Source organism: Dama dama, chromosome 17 (genome assembly GCF_033118175.1).
Source record: "Dama dama isolate Ldn47 chromosome 17, ASM3311817v1, whole genome shotgun sequence".
NCBI lineage: Eukaryota > Metazoa > Chordata > Mammalia > Artiodactyla > Cervidae > Dama > Dama dama.
In genome coordinates this window covers 20,573,196-20,590,252 of record NC_083697.1, presented here as the reverse complement: position 1 = coordinate 20,590,252, position 17,057 = coordinate 20,573,196, and positions in this window count along the sequence as shown.

The window sequence follows — 17,057 nt, the reverse complement described above, 5'->3', positions numbered from 1 at the left end:
GTTTTATATTTTTGAAAAGTGTTTCCACACACAAAACGGATAAGTTTGGTGAACTACTTTTACCTCTGTTTATCCACAGAAAAATATAATCAGACTAGCAGCAAAACAGGCTCAACACACACTATGCCAGCAAACCCTCGATCTTAAATTTAAAAAGAGAAGAAACAGACTCAAAGACAGTTGTTAAGGAATTCTGGCAGAATCTCTTCAGAGAGAGAAGTTAATAGGTGTAATAAATGACCCAGGGCACTGGTAGGAACAAATTATATAAATAAACTTAAGAAGAAGTTATACAAAAAATGTGGACCCAAACAAATGTGAACCTGTAAGTTACAAATGCAAACTCAGGATGGCATGGCCTAGTAAAAGCTGTTTGACCCGCCGCTCCTCTGTTCTTTTGTCAGTTACAGGAGTAGCCTCTTAAGATGTCACTTTTACAAATGTAAGCAAAATAATTTCATAAAGAGATGTTTTGTCTTATTAAACACTGCCCCCAGTACATAGTCCAGATTTCCCTCTTAGCTTGAAGGAAAAGTGAATGAATATTGGAGCAGAAGGTTTACATTAAAGTTTTTATTTAAATTATCATTACCATGGGCTCTTAAATCACCTAATGATTCGTTTGCTTTGCAAACCTAAAACAGAACTTTTTAAGATAAACTTTAACTCACTACAAATCATAAAATTATTTCCATATAAAGTCTGTTTATTAAATGTGTTAAACTGTTATATGGTCCCTATAAATTTATGGAAAGGCAAAGAACTGCTTGGAGGAATACCTGCAAAAGCAATATACATCATAAAAAAACTTTTACACTGTGAAAAGAGAGAGTACACAAGGATATCCAAGGCTGGGAATTGAATTACTAAGGCTAACATGAGCCAAGATGATCTCATTTTATGTGAAGCCATCCTTAAAGGCAAAGATTACAGCCCTAAACTTTATCTATTAGACTTTCATTATTTTGGCTAATTCTAAGAAGAGGCATTTCAGACTTCTTCATCTCCTGATTACAAGGAATTTAATGACTGACTGGGGTTCAACAGCACATAGCCCTTTCCCCATTTTTGGATGCAAACAAATTCCTGAAAGATATGGTTACAAATTACCATAGCTCCCAGCAAAAGATCATAACGTTAATATTTCAGCATCTCTGGAATATACCTATTAATTGTAGAGATTTTAGCTGTAGATACAACCATAGCCTTCCCTGATAGGAACTATATACGGCCAGGTTAGCTTTCTAACACCTTGAAACTGTCATGTTAAGTCATTATGAAAAATATTAGGACAAATGCCCTGTTTCTGCCAGATTTCCTAAGTAAAGCTGCACCGCTCCATCAACCAGCAGACATTATCTTTTCTCCTATGACAACCTCAGTAGGAACCAACAACAGAAGGAACTCTGTGAAGGCTCAGAGCTCCAAGGGGACTATCTGGCAGATTCTAGAAAGACTCCTTTCGGAATGAGTAGCTGTGACACCTACCAACTATTTGGTTGCTATACAGACAAACCGTGTATCTTTTTCCTCCATGATTTCACTTCATTGGTTCATGTCAGAGGATTACCAGCCTCAAAGAAAATATCACTTGAGAATATTTTATGACAAATCCTCAGTCTGTGGTGATCAGAAATTGATTTTATTTCCACATTCTCACAACCACAGCTAAAAGTGAAATTATTCCTAATCTCCTACTACACACCAAGTCAAATACTCACGAATGCACACAACACAGAGAACAAGTTGTATAGTCATCCAGAATATTTTCTTATAAATAGATTTGTCACCTTACTTTATTAATTTAATTGCAAAAGGAATATATTAATATTTTTCTGATTACATCATGAGGTTATAATGAAAATTAAGCTCTTCTAAGTCTCTAAAGAACCCATATCTCTTTGGATACAAAAACCACCCAACACATGATGTATCTAAAATACCTTCCATGTGTGTCATACAAGTTTCATAGGCGATGAAGACATTACACATGACTGTCTTGAGACAGTGACTGGTTTCTTCACTGTCAAGGAACAAAGGAAAAAATATTTGCAAGAGGCTTCCATCTGGATATTACAGAACCTGAGTATTACTCTGAACAAAACTGATCCTGGAAGTGGTTAGATTTTTCTCATTGCTATCATTTTTTGACAGGTGTGGTGTGATACTGCCAAGTAAAACATATATTTAAATGCAGTAATCCAAGAAGAATGGTGAGTTATGTAGTCTGTATTTTATAAACACAATTTCATTTGATATGTATGCGTGCTCCTCACCAAGATCTTAAAAGGAGAATAAAATGCAATTTAAAGTTGAATTAATATTTAGGACACACTTTCACTTGCTATTTAATTCTCAGAAATAATCATACAATATAGATATTATCATCTCTGTTTTCTAGTACAATGACTGAAACTCAACTGTTGAGTGATTTGTCCAAGGTTATAAAAAGTTAATAGGGCTCCCAAATGTTGTCCTTAGATCAAGGACAATTTACTTGGTTTTTATTGGCCCATGCAAATTAAGATAAATAAGAATGATGTCCTGGGTCTTGCTTAAAGTTAAATTTATTAATACTAAGAGATATCCTTTAATATGAGACCATGTTTATTCTCTTTTATTGTGGAAATATTGCAACATTTATAAATGGTAATGATAGAATTATGTACTTATTTTGATTTAAAATGCTAAAACATTGAAAAATAAATTTTAATATATAGCTAAATGTGCTTCTATCTATCATTATTAACTTAATTTTTTCTTTCAAGTCACAGAAATCAAATATTGCTTCACAAGAAACTGCCAAAATCAAAACAAAAATAAGGCCCCCCCAAAACCTTCTCTAGGTTGAACCCTTTTAGTTTCCTCAAACTTTTCTCCAATTACATTGTACACAAATGACCTTTCAGAAGGCATTACTGAGAAATAGACACATTACTCCAAACGTGGTCTTACCCCTCCAGCTCTGCCATGACACTTCAGTGCTCCATATTTGTAGATGCGAATCATAGTCTCCCTCATGTTTGGTGATGTCCATGCCTGCTCTCCTAAACTGTGACTAAAGCTGCAAAACCTTTTCTGTGAGAACACCTGCATAGTAGTATTTCTTGAACATATGTACAACACTCAGGTCTATTCACTAAATATGACTATTTCCCAGACACTCATGATAGCAAAAAGGAAGTCCTCATCCTCTGGAAGAAGGGCTGTAAACACAAAACCTCAATCACTGTTGTCAGTGCCATGATGGGGGCTCATCCAAGGTGTTTGTTACAGAGTCGGGGGAGTAGGAGCGGGTGGAGACTCAAGGCACATAATGGGACACGACTTTCACTCCCTCTGATCTCAGTGAGAACATGAAGTGTCTCTTGCTAATAAACCATCTTAGAAGAAAAAGGAGATATGGTATAAAAAATGAGCCAAGTCTATAATTGACCTCCTCACTGGATTTTGTTAAATGATGTGTAATTAATGGCCCTGAAATTAAAAGACTCTTACTCCTTGGAAGGAAAGTTATGACCAACCTAGACAGCATATTAAAAAGCAGAGACATTACTTTGCCAACAAAGGTCCGTCTAGTCAAGGCTATGGTTTTTCCAGTGGTCATGTATGGATGTGAGAGATGGACTGTGAAGAAAGCTGAGCACAGAAGAATTGATGCTTTTGAACTGTGGTGTTGGAGAAGACTCTTGAGAGACCCTTGGACTGCAAGGAGATCCAACCAGTCCATCCTAAAGGAGATCAGTCCTGGGTGTTCATTGGAAGGACTGATGCTGAAGCTGAAACTCCAATACTTTGGCCACCTCATGTGAAGAGCTGACTCATTGGAAAAGACCCTGATGCTGGGAGGGATTGGGGGGAGGAGGAGAAGGGGACGACAGAGGATGAGATGGCTGGGTGGCATCACCGACTCGATGGATGTGGGTTTGAGTGGACTCTGGGAGTTGGTGATGGACAGGGAGGCCTGGCGTGCTGCGGTTCATGAGATCGCAAGGAGTCGGGCACGACTGAGCGACTGAGCTGAACTGAGCTGCATAATGGCCGTTTCATTTTATTCATTTTATTTTCGGCTGCACTAGGCGTTCAGTGCTGTGCTAGGTCTCCAGTCGCGGGAAACGGGGGCTGCTCTCTGACTAGAGTAACTACGGCATGTGAGCTCGGCAGTGTTGGCATGCAGGCTTAGTTGCACCACGGCACGTATAATCTTCCCAGATCAGGGATGGAACCCATGTCCCTTGCGTCAACAGGTAGATTTCTAATCACTGAACCACCAGGGAACTCACATGATGACCACTTTAAACCATAATAAAAAATACTCTTGGTTCATTAATCCCTCTCACACTGACAATCTTGTACACTCTACATCTTTCTCACTCTGTTCTGAAAATTTATCAGTTTGGAAAATGGAATTTAAAATCATCAAAAATGAAAAAAAAAAAAAAAAAAAACAGTTAATAGTTGATGGAATCTGATTTTGAATCCAGGATTTGAAATACCAAATCCAGAGTTCCTTCCACTACGCCATGTTGCATCCTTACACAACACTCAATATTCTTTTCGGCTAAAGGACAATGCTAAGAAAAGCTCACCATATGACTCCACATATGACTCAGGGTGCTTGTGTGAATTTCCATCTTATGAGGTTCGTTGAGAGATAAGGAAGCAGCCAGGAGAGCCGCAGTAAATCCTTAAGTGTCATTCAACAGGAAACACCCCAGAGCCATTCATTTTAGCCTTGGCAAACTAACTTTTGGTTTAGTTTCCTTTTCTGGATTTCATTAAAAGATGGTGCGTATGTAAATCAAAAAGCATAGGAAGAATGAAAATTGGTAAAAAAAAAAAAAAAGTCTGAGTCAGTAAAGATCAGTATTTATTTTATAATTGCAACACTCTTTATAAAACAATTATTTCTGACACATTTTATATAAATTCATGTAAATTAAATTTTAAGTTACTTGAAGGAATTAATTACTCAGAGGAATACCTTGGTATAATTTTTGTAAGCAAATATTAATCTTGAACATAGCTACCTGTGGGCAACATAGCACAGTGCCTGATAGCAAGGACTTCAGAAGCAGACTTCCTAGGATTTCCTTCCGACTCCTCTGTTTACAAAACATGTAGCCTCGAGCAAGTTACTAACCTCTCTGTGTCTCAGTTTCCTCATTTGTAAAATCAGGGCTGATAAAAACAGTACTAATAACAATCTTAAGAGTTATTATGAGAGTTAAAATGAATAAAAGTATATATTAAGTACTTGAAACTGTAAGTACTGGCACATAAGAAGTATCAAACATGTTAACTAAAAATACTGTCACACTGCTTAAAACAGTATACATTTCTGTTACAAACAGCTGCCTATTTGGATCTGAATAGACATTATTATAAATATAATAATAATGATATAAAATTATCATAACCATTTATTTGTTATTATTATGAGGCATGGGCTTATGTAGTTATGTGCTAAGTCACTTCAGTCGTGTCTGACTCTTTGTGACCCCATGGACTATAGCCCGCCAGGCTCCACTGTCCATGGGATTCTCCAGGCAAGAATTCTGGAGTGGATTGCCATTTTCTCCTCCAGGGGATGCTCCCGACTCAGGGGTCAAACCTGAATCTCCTGCATTGGCAAGTGGGTTGTTTCCCACTAGCGCCACCTGGGAAGTATCATAATCAAATAAACTACATTATTTTTAAATTTATTTATTTTTAATTGGAAGATAATTGCTTTATAATATTGTGTTGGTTTCTGCCATACATTGACATGAATCAGCCATAGGAATACATATGTACCTCCCTCTTGAACCTCCCCCCCCACCTCCCACCCCATGCCATCCTTCTAGGTTGTCACAGAGCATGCCATTTGAGCTCCCTGTGTCTTCAACAAATTCCCACTGGCCATGTAATTTCACATACGATAATGTATATGTTTCACTGATACTGTCTCAATTCGTCCCATCCTCTCATTCCCCCTCTGTGATCACAACTACGTTATTGACCACTATACTGTATGGTTCCTTGGATATAAGCCAAATCTCAGTCTTAAAGACATGATGAGTCCAGTTTTCAGATACATGGGCAAAAGTATTGAGGACTGCATAAGTAAGGCTATGAGCTGAAAAGAATAAAGACATAGATAGAGACTATATACTTAAAGAGGCATATATATATATACACACACACACACACACACACACACACACAAATAGATGCATTTTTAAAAGATAGTAACTTTATAGAAACAAACCTGACCACTAAAATGAAATGACAATTTGCCTACCTGAGCATTCCAAGATGACACTGTTGACGCCTTAAAAATTGCTCCTGCCCAGATGCCAAAAGGACTAAAGCTCTACTTTTAAGAGACTCATGCCATTGAATAAACTTTGTCCAATTCCTTTTAAAAAAAAAAAAAAAACAAAATTGCTCCTAAGAGCATAAGTTAATTCAGGTATAAGAGACTGATCAGTGTTTATTCCAGGAAAATGAAGAAGCACAAGACAGAAGAGCTCAGGCTAGTTTAGTACTCTTCTTGGGACAGGAAGAAGAAGGCAGACACAGAAAGTAATGAACTAATAGGGGATCCATTGAAAAAGTTTAGAACAAGCCCTGAGATTGACTTTCTTTTTTTCTTATACTCTAAGCCAGGCTTGGGAAACTTTTTCTATAAAGGCTCAGATAATAAATATTTTAAGCTCCATAAGCCATATAGTCTCTGTCACCACTACACAACTCTGCCAATGCAACACAAAAGCAGCCCTGGATAATACTACACAACAAATGAATCCTGCCCCAGTAACACTGTATTTACAGATACAGGCTGTGGCCAAATTCGGCCCTCCAGATACAGTCTGCTGACCTCTGTTCTAGACCAGTAGCACTTGGGATTTTCTGATAAAATCCCCTACCATATTGCTCCCACATAAAATGTAATTAGTAATAAAGTTATTTTTTAAAAAAGCATCTTTGAGTGAAGTAAGCCAGAAAGATAAAGAACATTACAGCATACTGACACATGTATATGGAATTTAGAAAGGTGATAACGATAACCCTATATGCAGAACAGAAAAAGAGACACAGAAATACAGAACAGACTTTTGAACTTTGTGGGAGAATGTGAGGGTGGGATATTTCAAAAGAACAGCATGTATACTATCTATGGTGAAACAGATCACCAGCCCAGGTGGGATGCACGAGACAAGTGCTCCGGCCTGGTGCACTGGGAAGACCCAGAGGAATTGGGTGGAGAGGGAGGTGGGAGGGGGGATCGGGATTGGGAATACATGTAAATCCATGGCTGATTCATATCAATGTATGACAAAACCCACTGGGAAAAAAAAAAATAATAATAAAAAATAAATAAATAAATAAAGTTTAAACAGATCATCAGGGATTGGGGATTAAGATATTTTATAACATACTTGGCAAAATACAGATGCTAGTGATGTTTGAATTAGTAAACAATAAATATAATAAGTAGTAAAAAAAAAAAAATAAAAAAGCATCTTCGTAAAGAGAATGAAAAGAGCATATATTAATGTGTTTAAATCTTTAATCCAAGTAAAATGCAGAATAAACCCAAAACTCTACACAGAAACCCTGTAATAGAACACACAGGCCCCAGATTGTTGCAAACTGGTGTTCTGGAATTTGAGAAAGTCCTTGTGGCTCAGAGTTTCCTGCGTGTGGACCCATCACACAGATATGTCTCAATTTTAATAAATAAGGAAACAAACTTTAAAAATGTTAAGGAACCCAAAGTCAAGCTGGCCAACAGAGACTCTCTATTGAAACACCAGACTTGTCTGACTTCAAAGCCCATGCTGAAAAAGAACTTTGACTTATTTCTACCAATAGGAAAATCAGTCTTCACTAGAGTCCATAAAGCAACATTAATAGATAAGTACCTATTGTAGGTAAAGCAGGATTATTTCACAGGGTTTTTGCTCTGGAGGTGCTTGAATAGTATCAGAACTATAATATTTAGTGTTACATATTTCAAGAAAATGTAGAATATTTACACCTAACCTATATTTTTGTTACTCTCAATATTTCAAACAATTCTTTTATTTTGGAAATGCCCAAGCATAAGTTGAATATTGATTTTCAGAGTAAGATGTATTAATATTCATCTTAAAGCTATATATTAATAAAGATGAGTCTTAGCAGAAGAAAGAAAAAAATCCATTTAAATTTTGCTAAACACCAGGGGGAAACAGAATTGGTAAATCCATTTCAAAACATATACAGGGCTCTTATCAAATAACTTTACACATGTATACAAATTAAATACTTGGGGAAATTTCACAATGTAAATTTTAAAAGAGTAATTAGAAAGGCAGATGGGGCTTCAGTTCAAAGAACTACTTCTTAAAAAAGAGAATTTGTGATAACTCACTAAGTGAAACATATGACATCATGGTGTACATTTTATTTATAAGAGATTAGCTGGTTACATCCTAAGGAAAAAAGACAATACACTGCGGATTTTCCCTAGGCTTTTGAGATTATATTATGCCATTGATTTCTGTATCTGTCATCATATTGCAACCTTAAAATGTATTGCTGACCTGGTATAGACTATCACACATCTTTGAGTAGGGTTACTATAGCACTAAGATTGCAAAAGGATCATGACCAAAAGGTTACAATTTATCATTATTATTATTGAAATTTTGAAAACAATTTCAATTTTATATAATTTCTTCTTTGATATTCAGACAGTTTCTATTGACTAAAGCACGTATATTCTTTATAGGCTTTAAAAAAATATGATTGCAGAAATTCAATAATGACAAAGTAGATAATTTGGACAAATAGCCAGAAAAACTGAACAAAATATAAAAACATATTCTCCAAGGCACTGGAAAGCCAAAAAATAGTGAAGAGTAACCAGGACAAGATTTGGGGAGACTGAGAACCAAGGAGACGAGCCTGACATTTTAAACTACTTACTCTTTGGGGGCAGGTTTTCTAGTCATTCAGTGAGTAAAGACTCTGCCTGCAGTGCAGGAGATGAAGGAGATGTGGGTTCAGTCCCTGGGTCAGGAAGATCCCCTGGAGGAGGGCATGGCAACCCACTCCAGTATTCTTGCCTGGAGCATCCCATGGACAGAGGAGCCTGGTGGGCTACAGTCCATGAGGTTGCACAGAGTCGGATGTGACTGAGCACAAGCCTATTCTCTGAGGGAACTGACAGACCCAGAAGGGGCAACTTGATGACTAAGAAGCTGAACTCTGCTGATGGCAGCCTTGAAGAGGCAGAAGGAAGGGGTTGGGGTCCTGAGTTACTAGCTTCTTTTAATTAGTGTCTGCATGGCATATCTGAATTTAAACTCAAGTTTTAATTATTATTTACATTAAGTGAAAAATAAACAATTCCAATTAAGAGAAAAAGATCACTGGATTGAGTTTTTTTGTTTATATGCTATAATTGACAAAACTAAAGCAAAACGATACAAAAAATAGAAAGTAAAAGACTATCAAAGGGATGCCATGCAACTCCAACCAAAAAACATAGTATAATATACAAAAATAAAACACAGAAAATTTGAAGGCATTCCCAGAGATAAAACAGCATATTTCATGACAGAAGTTTAACTCGCCAGGAAAATACAGTAACTCTAAAATGTATACATATTACAACACAGCCACATAATGTATAAAAAGAAATTAACAGTACTATAATGAGAACTAAAGAAATCTACAATCATATGGAAGATCTTAACATATATGTTTTAGTAGTATTAGGATAAACAGACAAAATATCAGTAAGAACTTAGAATAGTTGAACAATTAATAAACTTGAACTAATTCACTGACACAGAACACTGCCCTCAACACATGCTGAAATGGCATTCTTTTTAAGTATGTATAACTTATTTATAAAAATTGATCCTCTTTTAGACCATAAGACAAATTTTAATAAATTTTAATGAACTGAAATCTACAGTATATTTTCTGGAGAATTAAGGTAAAATAAGTTCTAAAAACTTTCAGAATATCCCCCCTACATTGGAAATTAATCAGTATATGCCAAACCTTTTATAGATTTAATATAATCCCAGTTAAAATTCTAGTAGGCTTTTGCTTTGTTTTCTTTATTTTGTTTTGTAGAATTTGACAAGCTGATCCAAAATGTATATGAAGATAAGAAAGGTCAAAATTATCCTCATATCAAGAATTATATAAAACTACATAATTAAAACAGGGTTTCCTGATGGCTCAGTGGGTAAAGAATCTGCCTGCAATGCAGAAGACACAGGAGACATGGGTTCAGTCCCTGGATCAGGAAGAGTCCAGGGAGGAAATAGCAACCCACTCCAGTATTCTTGCCTAAAAAATCCCATGGACAGAGGAGCCTGGCAGGCTACAGTCCAAAGGGTCACAAACAGTCAGACACGTAAAGCCAAGAAACATTCACTTATTTGTGGAAAGCTGATTTATAACAAAGATGGGACTGCAAAAGAGCAAGAAAAGGATGATCTTTTTGACAATTTGTGTTCAGACAAATTGAAGGCCCTTGTGGATAAAAAAATAAAAAGTGACCTTTACCTCATACCATGTACAAAAATATGAAATCCAAGTTATACAAGCTTCTAGAATATAATATTAGAGAATATATTTATGACCTCAGGGTAAAGAAAGGCTTCTAAATCAGAACAGAAAAACCATGAAAGAAAGAGTTGATAAATTGGACTACATTAAATCTAATCATAAAAGATCATGAAAGAAAGAGTTTTCATAAACCGGACATTAAATTCAAAACTTCTGTTTTTCAAAAGATACCACGAAGAGAGTGAAAAACGCAAGCCACTAACTGGGGACGACAACTACAGTAAATATAATGAGCAGCAGACCCAGATCTACAACAAATTAATGAGGAAAAGTCAATGTAATAGTAATATGGGCAAGAGGCTTAGATAAGTGCTTCACTCAAGAGGATATCTAAATGGCCTATAAATATAAAGAGTTCTACATCACAAGTAATGAAGGAAATGGAAATTAAAGTCACCATGAGATACCACAGCATCCCATTAGAATGGCCAGAATGAAAACATCTGACAATATCAATATTTGAAAGTATGCAGAACACTGGAAATTCTAACACTATGGCAGAAGTAATGTTAGTAGAAACAACATGGAAAATAGCTTAAAACTATCTTTTAAATTTGAAGATATATATACCCTATGACCACCATTTCCACTCCTAGGTATACAGCCAACAATAAATGCCTACATGTGTTATTCATGAGACAAGTTCAAGAATGTTCATGGAAATATTATTCATAATATAAAAAACCTGGAAACAGCACAAAGGCCAATTGGTGAGAAGTGATAAATTATGATATATTCACACAATAGAATTCTATGCAACAGTGAAAATGAATGAACTTCACTCAGACAATAACATGGATGATTCTTATAGATAAATATGTTGAGATAAAATCAGATACTAAAGAATTTATGTCAGTTTAATTTACACAAAGTTTTTTAAATAGACAAAACTAAACTACAGAGAATTATGGACATGTGCTTGAGTTCCGCTAAGAAGAAAAGCAAGGAAATGATTTTACTAGTCAGGAATTGGGAGGGAGTGTGGAAGAGGGGTTCTGGGAAGTGACAAAGTACTATTTCTTGACCTGAAATGGGCTACATGGATATTCACTTTGTAATAAACCATTAAGCTATATTTGTACTGTGTACTATTCTGTACATGTACTATTCCGTTATGTTTTACAATTAAAACGGATATCTGATATTACAATAGTATGCTTGAAAATGAGTTAAAATTACTGAGGTTTCAAGGGAATATTCACCAAGAACTGAGCCAAGCAAACAACATAAATAATAACAAATATAAATATTAATAATGGCTGGGGTATATAACACTTAGTATGTGTCAGACACTATTCTCAGCATTTTGTGTATATTAACTCATTTAATCTCATAAATCCTATAAGACATAGAGAATAGAAATATCAGAATATATATTCACTCTTCTAATTTGAATCATAGGATTACCATTTGTGAAGAAAAACAGCTCTGAATACAATAGCACCACTGCTCCCAGAGATGCACCCTTTTTGGAAAGTCATGGGTCACAACAAACAAACAAAAACACTTGTCAAGGAGTCTATAACAATAAATCAGGAAGAGATTAGATATTTTAAAAGAGATCAAGTCTGTCGTCAGTGAAGGGTGGAGTCAGTTAGGAAGTGTTGTAAATATATGAGGAAATTTAGCAAATTTTTTTAAATTTGCTAACTAATTTATCTAATTATAATTTATAATTATAATTTATCTAAAATTATCTAACTAATCCACCCATTTGGGGACATTTCTTCTTTTGTCTTAGAATTTTCCTCAATATTGGCACACAGAATACATTTAAAAAAAATTTTTTAAGATCCCAATACAGTGTTGAAATGACTTTTTATTTTTTTTTGAGAATTGCTTTACAATGCTGTGTTGGTTTCTGCCATACAACAATGTGAATTAGCCTTAATTATACAGATATCCCCTCCTTCGTGAACCTCCCTCCCCTCATCCCACCTATCTAGGTCGTCACAGAGCGCAGGCCTGGGCTCCTTGTGTTATATAACAACTTACCACCAGCTATCTGCTTCACACAGTATTAGTTAATATCCCAAATGAAATTAAGCTGAACTTGTAGGGAAGTAGTATTAAGAAACAGCCATTAAATGCTCCATGGTTGGAAGGATGTGTTCAACCAAGCACGATGCTATTAAATAGGTATATACTACAGTGTCTTTGAGTTGCTAAGAAAATATCATGATCCTTTTTAAATTCTGAGATTAAAAGCTCACTGAGAATTGTGTTTTAATTTGTGACAACTTGAACACCAGTCTACTATTTGATAAAATAAAATCAGTTTCCTTAGATACATAGAAGAGCATAGTCAGCTAACTCAGAGTTGGTTGACTGCTTACTACTGGAAAAGTCACAGCTTTAACTATATGGATCTTTGTCGGCAAAGTGATGTCTCTGTTATTGAATACACTGTCTAGGTTTGTCATAACTTTTCTTCCAGGGAGCAAGCGTCTTTTAATTTCATGGCTGCAGTCACCATCTGCAGTGATTTTGGAGCCCAAGAAAATAGTCTGTCACTGTTTCCAATTTTTCCTCAACTATTTGCCAGGAAGTAATGGGACTTAATTTAAATAGAAAAGTTTATCACATTTTTATGTTTACATAAATGGATTCATACTTTACCTTATCTTCTGTGATATGCTTATTTCACTCAACACGAAGTTATTGAGATTCACCAATTCTGAAGCTTATTTTCATTAATTTTCACTGCTGTATAGTATTTTACATGTGGCTAACCATAGTATACTTATTCATTGTACTGTTTATGATATTGAATTGTTTTCAAGTTTTACAATGCTTCTGTAACATTTTATACATATTTATTTGCTAAAAAAATAGAATGATTTATGAAACAATCCTGAGTGTGCACTCATCAATTCAACACTGAATTGATGTTACCTTTTAGTAAACATTGCTTTATATTTTTAATTAAACATCTGTTTTGATATGACTGTAGACTGTAGGTAATAACAGAGAGAGATCTCATAAATCACTTACACACTTTGCCCGAATGGTACCATCTTGGAAAACCATAGACATCACAGCCAGGATTAAATTCATATAATCAAGATGCAGGCTATCTCCATTACCACAGGGATCTCTCCTGTTGCCCTTTAATAGCTACACCCACTTCTCCTCTGTCTTTCCTCAAATGTTAAGTCACCGCAACTACTAATCTATTCACCTCCATAATTTCATCATTCAAGAACAGACATACCTCAGTGATACTGTGGCTTCGGTTCCAGACTATGCAATAAAGCAAATACCACAATAAAGCAAGTCACACTAAATTTTTGCCTCCCCAGTGCATGTTATGTTTACACTATACTGTAGTCTATTAAGTGTGCAATAGCATTGTCTAAAAAAATTTAACACCTTAATTAAAAGACCCTTCATTGCTAAAAATGCTAACCATCATCTGAGCCTTAAAAACATGATCAAAGTAACATCAAAGATCACGGATCACAGATCACCATAACAAATACAATAATAATGAAAAGTTGGAAATATTGTGAAGATTACCAAAATGTGACAGAGATACAAAGTGAGCAACTACTGTTGGAAAAAATGGCATCAGTAGACTTGCTTGATGTACTTGCCACAAACCTTCAATTTGTTAAAAAAAGAAGAAGAAGAAGAAACCAAAAAATGCAGTATTTGCAAAGTTCAGTAAGCAAAGCACAATAAAACTTGGTATGCCTGTGGCTGGAATCATACTATTCATAACTTTTGGGGACTGTCTTTCTCACTCAGCATAATTCTCTGAAGATTCATCTAAATTATTTCATACATCAGTAGTTTGTTTTCTTTATTATTGAGTAGTATGGTATAGATGTACCATAGTCTGTTTAACCATTCAACAGTTGAAGGAAATCTGGGTTTTCACCAGTTTTTGGCTATTATACATAAAGCTGCTATAAACATCATGCACAGGTTTCTTTGTGAATGGAAGTTTTCATTTCTCTGGGATAAATGCCCAGAAGGTCATATTATAGCTGGACATTTAATTTTTTTAAGAAACTGCCAAATTGTTTTCCAAAATGGCTGTACCGTTTTACATCCCCACCAGCAATGTATGAGTGTTCCAATTTTCCTACGTCTTAGCCAGCATTTGGTAAACCCAACTATAATTTTTAATGTCAGTATATTACTAGGACATAAATATTCAGACAGTGTATTTATGTAATTCCATTTCCTGGAGAAATGATTTGTTCAGTTATACAAAAAATAAGAGATGGTGGGTGGTTTAGTTGCTAAGTCGTGTCCACCTCTTCTGACCCCATGGACGGTAGCCTGCCAGACTCCTCTGTCCATGGGATTCTCCAGGCAAGGATACTGGAGTGGGTTGCCATTTCCTTCTCCAGGGGATCTTCCTGACCCAGGAATTGAACCCGGGTCTCCTGCATTGCAGACAGATTCTTCACTGACTGAGTTACAAGGTGGCCAGTTACAAAAAATTAAGAATAAAAACTGAAACTAATTAAACTGAAAACAATAAATAAAGTAACAACTATATATACAATTAATATATTACTTCATATGGTTCTCTAACATAACTCTGATGAGTCAATGACTTATTCTACTTTTAAAAAGCTCTTGACAAGCTCATCTTCACCAACCATATTTAACTTTACAGCTTTACCAACAGTTTTGTGTTTTGGGTAAAAAAATCAGTCAAAAGAAATCAATCTATCAATGTGAACAAATGACTCAAAACAGTGTGTTACCATATGCATTCACTTCTTTTTCTTTCTTTCCTTCTTTCTTTTTTTGCAGATTTATTTTCTCTTTGCTTCAGATTATTCATCTAAACCAATGCTACCTCTCAAACATAATTGTCCACAGAAGTGTTGCTAGTCATTTGAAAAGACTCAGGGAAAAAAAAAAATGTCGTAATCCATCTAGACCCAACTCACTATCTTAAGAAATCCATAGGATTATATGCCTATTCAGTTATTTAGGGAGTTAAACCCAGGCTTAAGCATAATAAAAAGCTTACTAAAGTGTCTTTTGTCCTCTACTGGAATACATAGTCTCACATGCAAAACAGAGAAGCAGGAAGCAATCACAAAAAGAGGAAAGATAGCACTACAAACTGAGAATAACCAGAACTTGTTCTCTTGTGTTTTGAGTTAGCCTCTGCTTCCCATACCTTGAGAGGCATCAAATTAAAAGAATGTGACTCGAGACCACAAAAAAAAAAAGTAACGACACAGATTTACAGGCGTGCTCATAAGTCCACGTAGTTGCACAGCTCCAAGCAGAAGGTTTATGTTCATTTAAGAGTGGAAAATTTTCAGATTCTTCCAGAAGCACCATCTGTTTCTACTGGCTGGTCTTGGTTTGAATTATTTATTATGATAATCTCAGATTTATCAGGTTAACCTTTGGATTGCCTCCTAAAACTAACTATGGAATATGTAGGATTTTTTGAGTAAATATAGGAGAATATAAGAATTAATTTTACCATTTTACTGAAAGAAGCTTAAGGTCGTCATCATAACAAAATAACCAAAAAAAAATTGTAGTTTAATACATGTAATGGGTTTGATCCATACAGACAACACAATTGGTCCACAAGATGGCGCTAAGGTAATTAACGTTTTTAAAGAAACATTCAGTGCAATCTTAAATAACGTAAATAAAAAATTTCCCAACGTGGTTATCATAAGATATCTGTCTTATCAGTCTGCTAATGAGAAATGGAAAAAAAACAGAGTTCCCAAAATCAAAGCCAGGACTTTAAAAGCTGACAAACAGCTTTCTATGAATTTTTATGATCTGGTAAGTCTCAGAATCTTAAGAAAAATATAAGTGACTTCTTACGAGCAAAGCTAAAGATAAACGGCATGTTATGAAAGGATTAAATATAGAAACATTTAGAAAAATACATTTCCAAAAGACAGCAAAACTTTCCCTAGTGCAAAGTTACATTAATCTCAATGAGAGTTATTTTAAAGAAATGGAGGGAGAAAATACAATTTTTCTCACATTTAAGAACTCCAGTTATACACTCTTGGGTTTTGTAGACTGGGACAACAAACCTTCAATTAAATATAGGTATATTTAGAGAGCAGTTAAGAATCTAATTACCACACCAAACTGAGTGGTCAATTTCTACCTTCTTGAATTAAGTCACAAAACTGGTTGCCTGCAGGCCATTAAACAGCCTAATTCAGCTGCATTTTCTCAAAATCTAACTTTAAGACAGCTCCTAACTGGCTGATGTCATTAAAGAGAAGTGGATGGTAAAGGCTGCCATTCCTTCCACATGAAGATATGAGCTTTCTTTTCCTCAATTTATTCTGGTTTTACTGAGGTTGTATATTTTGGCATAAGTTTTTCCCACACTCATACCAATTCTTTTTGCTAGTATTTAGGATTAGCAAGAACTGAGAAGCAATTAATTCTCATTTTTTTTTTTTGTTTGAAGTGTCACT